General features: G+C 48.1%; 1 long non-coding RNA gene across 2 annotated transcripts; it reads right to left on the reverse strand.

Annotated features, from left to right (window-relative positions):
* Positions 1–1,360: 1,360 nt before the first annotated feature.
* On the reverse strand, positions 1,361–6,308 carry LOC108507023. Of its 2 annotated transcripts, XR_001877942.1 has the most exons (4): positions 5,743–6,308; positions 4,310–4,529; positions 4,085–4,175; positions 1,361–2,911 (listed from the first exon to the last, which is right to left on the reverse strand). It is a non-coding gene; the product is annotated as an uncharacterized LOC108507023 (long non-coding RNA). The 2 variants fall into 2 exon arrangements; XR_001877941.1 differs by having other exon boundaries at positions 4,085–4,529.
* Between the last annotated feature and the right edge of the window lie 1,907 nt (positions 6,309–8,215).

An 8,215-nucleotide genomic window follows, 5' to 3' on the forward strand; every position in this document is an offset into this window, starting at 1 on the left:
GGCGTGGGAACCGCCGGGGCGGGGGGGGGGGGGGAAGGGGGGCCCCCCCCCCCCCCCCGGGGGGGGGGGGGGGGGGGAGAAGCGGAGCCTCCGCGCCCGCACCGGAGGGGCGAGGAGCGGCGGGGCTGGGGATGCTGCTGCGGCAGCAGAGCCCCCCCCCGACCCGCCTGTGTGCGTACACGTGTGTGTTCCCCCCAAAAAAAACTTCGCAGACTTTCCGCGCAGAGGTGCGGAGCGGCGCGGCCGCCTCCCGCCTCCCCGCGGGGTGACCCTGCTGCGCGCTGCCCAAACGAGTGTTTTGGGCTCTGGGTGGTTCAGGGCTGCCTGTTGCCAGCTGTTTTCCCCCGGATTAAAAACAACGACAGCGGTGCTGTCGGGATAGAAACGGTTTCTTGAATTAAAATAATAATAACTGGGTGTACACCGTGCATCTTCACCAGCTCCCGGGGGCCCTACAGAAGTTGGCTCGCACTGTTTTAAACCATTGCTGCAGAAGATTAAAATTCAGGTTAAAGACAGTCTTTCAGTCACAATCTGCCATCATCTCTTACGGTCTTTCAGTCACAATCTGCCATCATCTCTTACGTTCGTTAAGCTGGTGAGCTCTAAAACGCTGAATTACCGGTTATAAACCACTAGGAAGCACAGCTACGGTAGCCAGATGCTCCCCACCGTACATCCCTGTTGTGGCTCCTCATAAATTGCCAAACTTGAATGAATTAGTCTGCAACTTTCTGCCTTGGCAGCCTGTACTGAATGTTTTCTGAACGCTCCAAATCCTTTGCCTCTTCCAAAGATGAAAGCGGAGTAGAAGAGCATCATCTTGGTCATTCTTGGGCTTGCCATGTTTTTCTGACTGTAACTCTGGAAATAGGGTCTTGAAATTTGGCATGAAGCAGCCTTTTATGGTCTTTTAGATAAACCCACCCAAATTAGTCCTATTGCTGGGCTTTGAAGAAGAGCAGCTCACAACACGGGGGGGGGGGGGAAAAGCCTGATGCTGCTGAAATCTCTGAACATGCTGCTTTTGGGGCATCTGCTGCCCCAGGTGCTCAGAATCCACTCAACAGGCCCCCCCAGGGAACAGGAAACATCAACCCCTGGTTAAAAAGCCTTTGTTGGGATTACAAAAGTAGTGGGATACACAAGCATAGCCCCTGTCTGTCAGTCCCCAACAGCCCCAGGGACCTCTGTGAGTGCTGACACTGCTGCTCCAGCATCCAGCAACATTCACTGCCAGGACTTCACCTGTGGATCCCACCTCATCCATGTGCACAGGCTGCCTTAAGGGATATTGTGAAGGTCATTGTGTTACCTGGTGAGAACATCACAAGGGTCCAAAGTGAGGCATCCCATACCAATTTTATTGTGCACACATACTGTAATGCAGTTTTTAATTACACTGCCCCAGTCTGATTTCCTTATAACACCTGCACACCCCGGACCTGCTGTGTAAGTCAAAAAGAAAACACTGGTCAGATTCTCATCTTATCTGCAGAACCATAAACTGCCCAGGGAGCAATGCAAGGGCTGTGACACTCGGAGAGACTGCGACAATAGGACAAAACTCTCCCAAAGAAGCAGATTCCCTCCGTGCCCTTGCCACAGGCTGTATGATGCTAACAAAGTCATTAACCCAAACTTTTGGCTGCTGGTGGCTGCAGTGCCCACACTGCGGGTGCGTGGCTGGAAACCTTTAGCCTGAATTGCTGACATCCATCTTCGTGCAGCTGGAAGCAGTGGGTGCTGTGCTTGCATGTATGAAGTGCTGTATCATGTTAAATGCTCTGAAAAAGCAGACATTATGCTTTTCAGATGGAGTACCCTGAATTAGTCAAAACTGACCTTAATCCATCCATGTGTCACCCTGACCCATCTTCAAAACGGGCGTTTGGGGAGGATTAATGAAGGTGCTGAAGCACTGAGGCAGTGTAGTGGAAAGTGCTACAGAAAGAACCATGAGGACATTAATAACTGTGTCTTTTGAGGAACCTGCAGGTCCCCCTGCTCTGGTCCTGTACTGCACACTGCAGCCTTCCCACCCTTTGAGGTCATTTCTCCGTGATTTCTGGACAACATCTCTAAGGAAGGTCACAGCATGGCAGGGCAGGTCCACAGCATGCCTGGATGCAACCTCAATGCATTTTTGCCATCCAGAACATCAGCACCTGGCTCTGTTTTGAAAACTGCACCGAGAAGTATTTGAGCCGTGTTTTCTATCGCTGTGAAATCCAAAAGTGGTCAGACATGTGAATAATGTGCTGAATAATGTACTCTGCCCAGGCTCGTGTGCTGAACAATAGGCATCACTGAGCCCCTTGCTGCCCATCTCACTGCACACACAGCGATGCAGAAGGAAAAGAGTATCTGAACATGAAATTAAAGTCTTGTTCTGCCTCAACGAAAGGGGGTAGATGAAGAACTCTTCTTGCACTGACAAGAAGAGTTCAGACATTTCTGCATTTTGAGTACTTTCCATAATAGAATTTTGGCTACCATACATGCACACTTAAACACAGCTTGTGTACAAATACGTAAATGTGACACACACACTCAGATAGCACCTGATGGATGGTTCTCCAAGAAAAGTCATGTATATGATACATCCAACACTCAGTTTACATAGTATGACATTTATGTAACACTTATGAAGAGCTCTGATGGGGTGTTGTCAGTTGGCATTTGCTAAGACAAGAAATAAATCTAATAACAAAAACAACAAAAAAAGGCATTTTGGAAGAAACAATACTGCACAAATCCTCTAAAAGGACCGAATTGTCTGCACAACAAAGGCTCGGCTGATTGATGCTAAAATAAGCAGTTATGCAACAAGTAAGAAATACGATCTCCAGGGAAGAAACCAGCAACATTTCCCTTTCATCTTCATTCACCGGTGCTTATTTTTGCAAACCTGAAAGGAAAAATATAGGCAGCCTTTCGATAACGAGCACACAAGCAGAATTAACAGATGTTTTGAAGTGAAGGACAGGGTCTTTATAAGTTTTGTATGAGTTCTGCAGAGTTAAATCCCGTCACTAACCTGAGTCCCCAAAATGCTGCAGAGCTGTTGCCTCATGGCTGCTTCCCCACACGCTGGGGGAGCGCTGTGCTGGGGTGATGAGGTGTGAACACCTTGATTTTAGGGGTGACTCTGCTCAACCCTAGAGTTACAGCTACAAAAGTGTTGAAGCAACTTCAGGAGAACAAGTGTATCAATTAGTTCACCTCTCAACGCTTTGGTTTAATAAAATTTCTCAGTCAGAGTTGAGAGCAGTGAAGATCTTGGTGCAGATAGGGGAGAGAAAGAGGAAAACCCAGTTGCCTTGTTGGCATCAAAGTTAATTAACACGTGGGCACCAGACACACGGATGGGACAGGACCATGGGAGTGTGAGTAGTCCTCAAATACAGCAAAAAAATCCAGTGTAATTTTGAAGACCTTTAGAAACAATCTATTTTCTGACATTAGCTAGTGAGAGACCATGAGGGAGGCTGAGCTCCCTCGGCCTGCTCCTGCTGTGACACCCACCCATCTCTGATGCTGGGGGAGCACCACGGAGCAGGGAGCTGCTCTGATGACAGAGAGCTCCCAGAGATCCTCAGAAGCACCACACAACTGGAGAACAGCACAGGAGACACGTAGCTGCTGATTTACTGCCTTGGATGCCCTCTTCTGAGGCCTCTGGTAGCCAGAAGTCATTAGAATAGCCTCATGGCTGCTTTAACTCCTACCAAAGACCAGGGCAGTGCACAGACATTCCAGGAGGGGAACACAGAGATGATGAAAATCTTGCTGTGCCCATATCCCAGCTGGGGTCATCCAGCACCCCAGCTATAATCGGGATGTTTAGTTTTTATTAAAATATGTGTTAATTTGGAGAGTAGTAAGCAGATGCAGCAGAAGGAAAGAGAACAAGCTCTGTTCTAAATTACAATAATAATCATTCCCATCTTCGAGAATAAACTATGACAGATCAAGGGAGAGATGGCTGCTATGGTCATTATATAAACTAATCCCTTTTCTTTCTCATTCATTTTGCATAATTCTTTTCCTCTCTGAAGCTAAGGAAAAACACTATACTTACAGGAGAAGAAATTTGATTTGGCAGATCAGTGGATAGTGAGATTTTGTTTGCAGTCTCAATTACCTTCAGTAGCTGGAAATTTGGTATCAAACTGTAAATAAAGTAGATATAGCATTACAAATGTCCATCCCTTGACAGAGAGCTCAGAAATTCTCTATGTTCTAGCAACAGCTGTTTTAATATCTTTCAAAGAAATGGCAGCTTCACTCTGTCTGAAGGGATTACCTTTAAGGAATGCATCCATAAGTGGCTTTGTGCAAAGATGCTCACATTCCTGTGGGGTTTGTGCACTACATTTTTTCTGCCAAATTTCAAGATTTCTTTTTTTTTTGTTGTTGTTGCTTTTCCCGTTTTCTCTTAAGTTTGCCTCTATTGCCAAGTGCATGGAATACATCCCACATTTCATGCAGTCACCAGACTGGAAGAACTGGGGCTTTCAAAGGGCCTGTGAGTTATATTTGGGAAAATAAGGGCCATCAGTAGTGAGGTGAACAGCTCCAGTGCCCCTCCTGTGACAGGAGACCTGCTGTAGCTCCTCCTGCTTCGGAGGGATCCTTGGGCATCACAGCAGACTCCCCTGCAACACCCTCCCACCCTTCCCTGCTTTCATTCCTTTGCCTCCTTTTTGGTGGCATTTCACACTTTCCACCTTCAATGCAGTGAGGGAATAGCACAGCTCCTCAGAGCACGCAGGGTTTTGTATGAAGATATTTGACTGCTACAGGCAAACTCAGTGGGTGATGGACGATGGAAACAGAAGTAGATTTAGAATAATAATTCAGCTGGAAGGAACCTACAAGGAGCATCTAGTCCAGCTGCCTCAGTACCTCTGCTCTCCCTAGTGAAAGACTATCCCAAAGGCAGGACAGGCCATTCTAAACCCTTGTCCTGCCCATTCCCACTCCACAACCCAGGAAAGATCCACCAAGGTGTAAAAGCCATTGTGTTTTACTCCCCTGAGCAGGCCAACAGAGCTTTCCTCCTCCCACAGGAGTCCTGGCTTGGGAGGAAGGTTACAGTCCCGTGCCAGTGGGTGTCTTCCTACTGCACATCCCACCACAGAACATGCCATTACTCTCCCAAATAAAAAAAAAGAGACATTAATGATCCCAGTCACAGCTCAAAGCACCATTTGAGTGAACGGTACATATCCTAAACAATACATGCATCAGGACTGCATTAATCCACATTTTGTATGGATTCAGTTTATAACCCAGTTGGCTATTTCCCTGTATTTCTCTGGAGTTGGAGGGTGTGAAAAAGACATTTCCATTTCATTGACTAAGTTCCCAAGGGGAGAGTTTATGAAAGTGCAAGTGCATAATTTACTGCCTGACAGGATAAAGATGGTATCTGGTTTTAAAAAAATAGTGTACCCTGAAAAACAAAATTGCTAGAAAAGACATTTGTTTTCCATAAGTACCATATTTTAGAAGCATTTAATTTAGCTTAGAAGCACTGTTAAAAATATATGCATTGTAAATTGCAGCTGTATAACACGATATTTATCAGATAATGTCACTGAATAGTCTCCTGTTGCAATATAAATGCCAAGGCATTTATAGAAAATAAATGTTGAAGTAGCAAGCTTTCTTTTCAAAGTGGAAAACCATTATCTCATCCAAAAGTCATAAATAAAATTATGAGGGTTTGCTTACAAGGTTGGTTTTAACCGTAGGGGGGCTGACATGGATACTCCATCGCCTGAGCAGTGTTCCCTTGCAGCAAACTCAGCCTGGGTGCAGCCAGAAGAGAGGGAGGCACATGGGATGGGCAACGATGGCTCAGAAAGACCTGAGAGCAGCCAGAAGGACAAGTCAGCTGTTCGTGCACTTGAGGAAAAGAGATAAAGATGAAAAGTCAGGGACTTCTTGAGATACACAACTTAATATGATATTTATAGTGAGATTCCTGCAGCCCTCTCCTGGCTTCATGAATTTATCCTTCTCTGGTTCTGCTCCTTTAGCCACTTCTTGGTTCACGTGATGCACTGTTTGCTTCCTTCTCCCTCTGTTTTCTCTCTCTGCATTTTTCTTTGGACAAACCAAGTCCACTGATCCTCTTCAGTGACCATACTCACAGCAAATTGCTGGTTATCTGCCTTTCCACACTCACTTCTCTCACACTTTGACCTGCCCTGTAACATCACACAGTCACAGCTGAGGCTGAATGTGCTGAGCCGAATCCCTTGCTCTTCTCACCAAGCTTCCCCCATCCATCCATCCATCCATCCATCCATCCATCCATCCATCCATCCATCCATCCATCCATCCATCCAGTCTCCCAGTCAGAGGAGCAAAACACAACTGGCACAGCTCAACTGGTACATTGTCAACTGGTATATGATGAATGATATGATGGACACCAGAAACATGTCTAAAATAACTTTTACGTACCAGAAGTGGCTGGCTGGGTGCACAACTGATTCATTGGCCCATCAGCCACGGAGGGGAAGCAGAACACACCAGCAGAACACACCACACAACAACTCCCAGATTTCTGGGCCACATTTTGAAGAAAATACTTCAGTCCTGGTAGCATCCTGCAGGGAGGATCCCACACTGAGCATTGCCCTCCTGCGAGCACCAAGGACCTCGTGGATGTGCACCATATTAGGAAAATATCACAGCAACAACAGCATGGAGACTTGTTAAACCATGAGTCTGCCATCTCCTGGGATAGGATTACAGCCCTTGTGCAGAGGATGCACCAGCTGCTGATTTGAATTTACCTTTGCCCTTTGGCCACTCTTTGCTGGCCCTGCCAGGCTGCTGAGCAGCCCCACGTTTGCCTGAGCCGTTCTCTGTTGGGCTCCACGGATCACAGGCAACCATTGGAGCAACAATTCCTGCGTGCCAGGACTTCAACACATTGTATATGCAGCACATACCCCCTTTAGAGTGGTTATAATCTTCAAATCAATCGGACCTGGCAGCGGAAGTTTAACATTAATGACTTTCTTACTATGGATGGAAAAACCCTTCAGAGCAAACGAGCAGAAATAAGATCGCTCGGCTCCTACCCCAGGAGGTGACTCTGCGGTCACGACCAGCACTTGGGGCAGAGCTGCACCCTGGGTGCTCCAGCACAGCCAGGAGGGTTGGTCTGGCAGGTCACGCTGCCTTTGGAGCAGAGACCTGAGTTCAGAAGAGGCTTTAAGGATCTCAGCTCCTTAAAATAAAGATATCAGGAAAAGGTTCTTCACCCAGGGCGTGGTCAGGCACTGGAAGAGGCTCTTCAGGGAAGCAGTCATGGCACCAAGCCTGAAGAGAGCTGAAGAAACATTTGGACCCCCCGCTCTGGGATTTCTGGGGTTGTCCTGTGCAGGACCAGGAGTCAGACTCAGTGATCCATGTGGGTCCCTTCCAACTCAGGACATTCTGTGAGTCCATGAGTGTTAACAGCAGTGAGGAGACAGATACCCATCACATCACACGGCCCTGCAGCCAGAGGCACCTTCCCTGCAACAGCAGCTGGGACTGTGGTCCCAGGGGAAGCCTTGCTCTCCCCAGCCAGGGACAGCTGGGGGGGTTCAGTTTCGTTTTATCTTGACAGCCAGGAGAAAACAGGACCCGACCAGTTACACATTTAATTTCCAAGCTGGTCCCGCAGGGCAGGAGGATTGGGTGAGCCAGGGAGGGTGAGAGTCCTGTCCCGAGCGTGCCAGGCATCCCGCAGTGCCCGGGGGTGGTGGCATCTGCCCTGGCATCCCTCGGGGAGCAGCAGCCGCAAGCCTGGCTGCCGGAAGAAAAATAAACAACTCCAGTGAGTCACAAAGGCAAGCGGCATATGACGGGGACAGGTACTTATGCAAATAAACTGTTAACACCCAGCCAGACAGAGCTGATAAGCCTCCTAGGCCAGCTGGAGGCTTCCTCATCCTGCTGAGGGCTGGGGGGAGGAGGAGGAAGACAGCTTTAGGATAACAATAGAAAACCGAAAAGCAAGAGCAAGGCAGCTCTGGGGAGGTTGCACAGGGCTGCCTGGTTTGGGTACCAATCTGCTGCACCCGGCCGTGCCAGTGTGTCCCTGAGCTGCTCTGCTTCCAGAAGCATCCTTCCGTGCCAGTGTGTTAGTGTGTGCCCATCACTGACACCTCCCGGGGTGCTTGCCAGGACACATTTCCCCACA

This window comes from Lepidothrix coronata, unplaced genomic scaffold (assembly GCF_001604755.1).
Source record: "Lepidothrix coronata isolate B3197 unplaced genomic scaffold, Lepidothrix_coronata-1.0 Scaffold236, whole genome shotgun sequence".
NCBI lineage: Eukaryota > Metazoa > Chordata > Aves > Passeriformes > Pipridae > Lepidothrix > Lepidothrix coronata.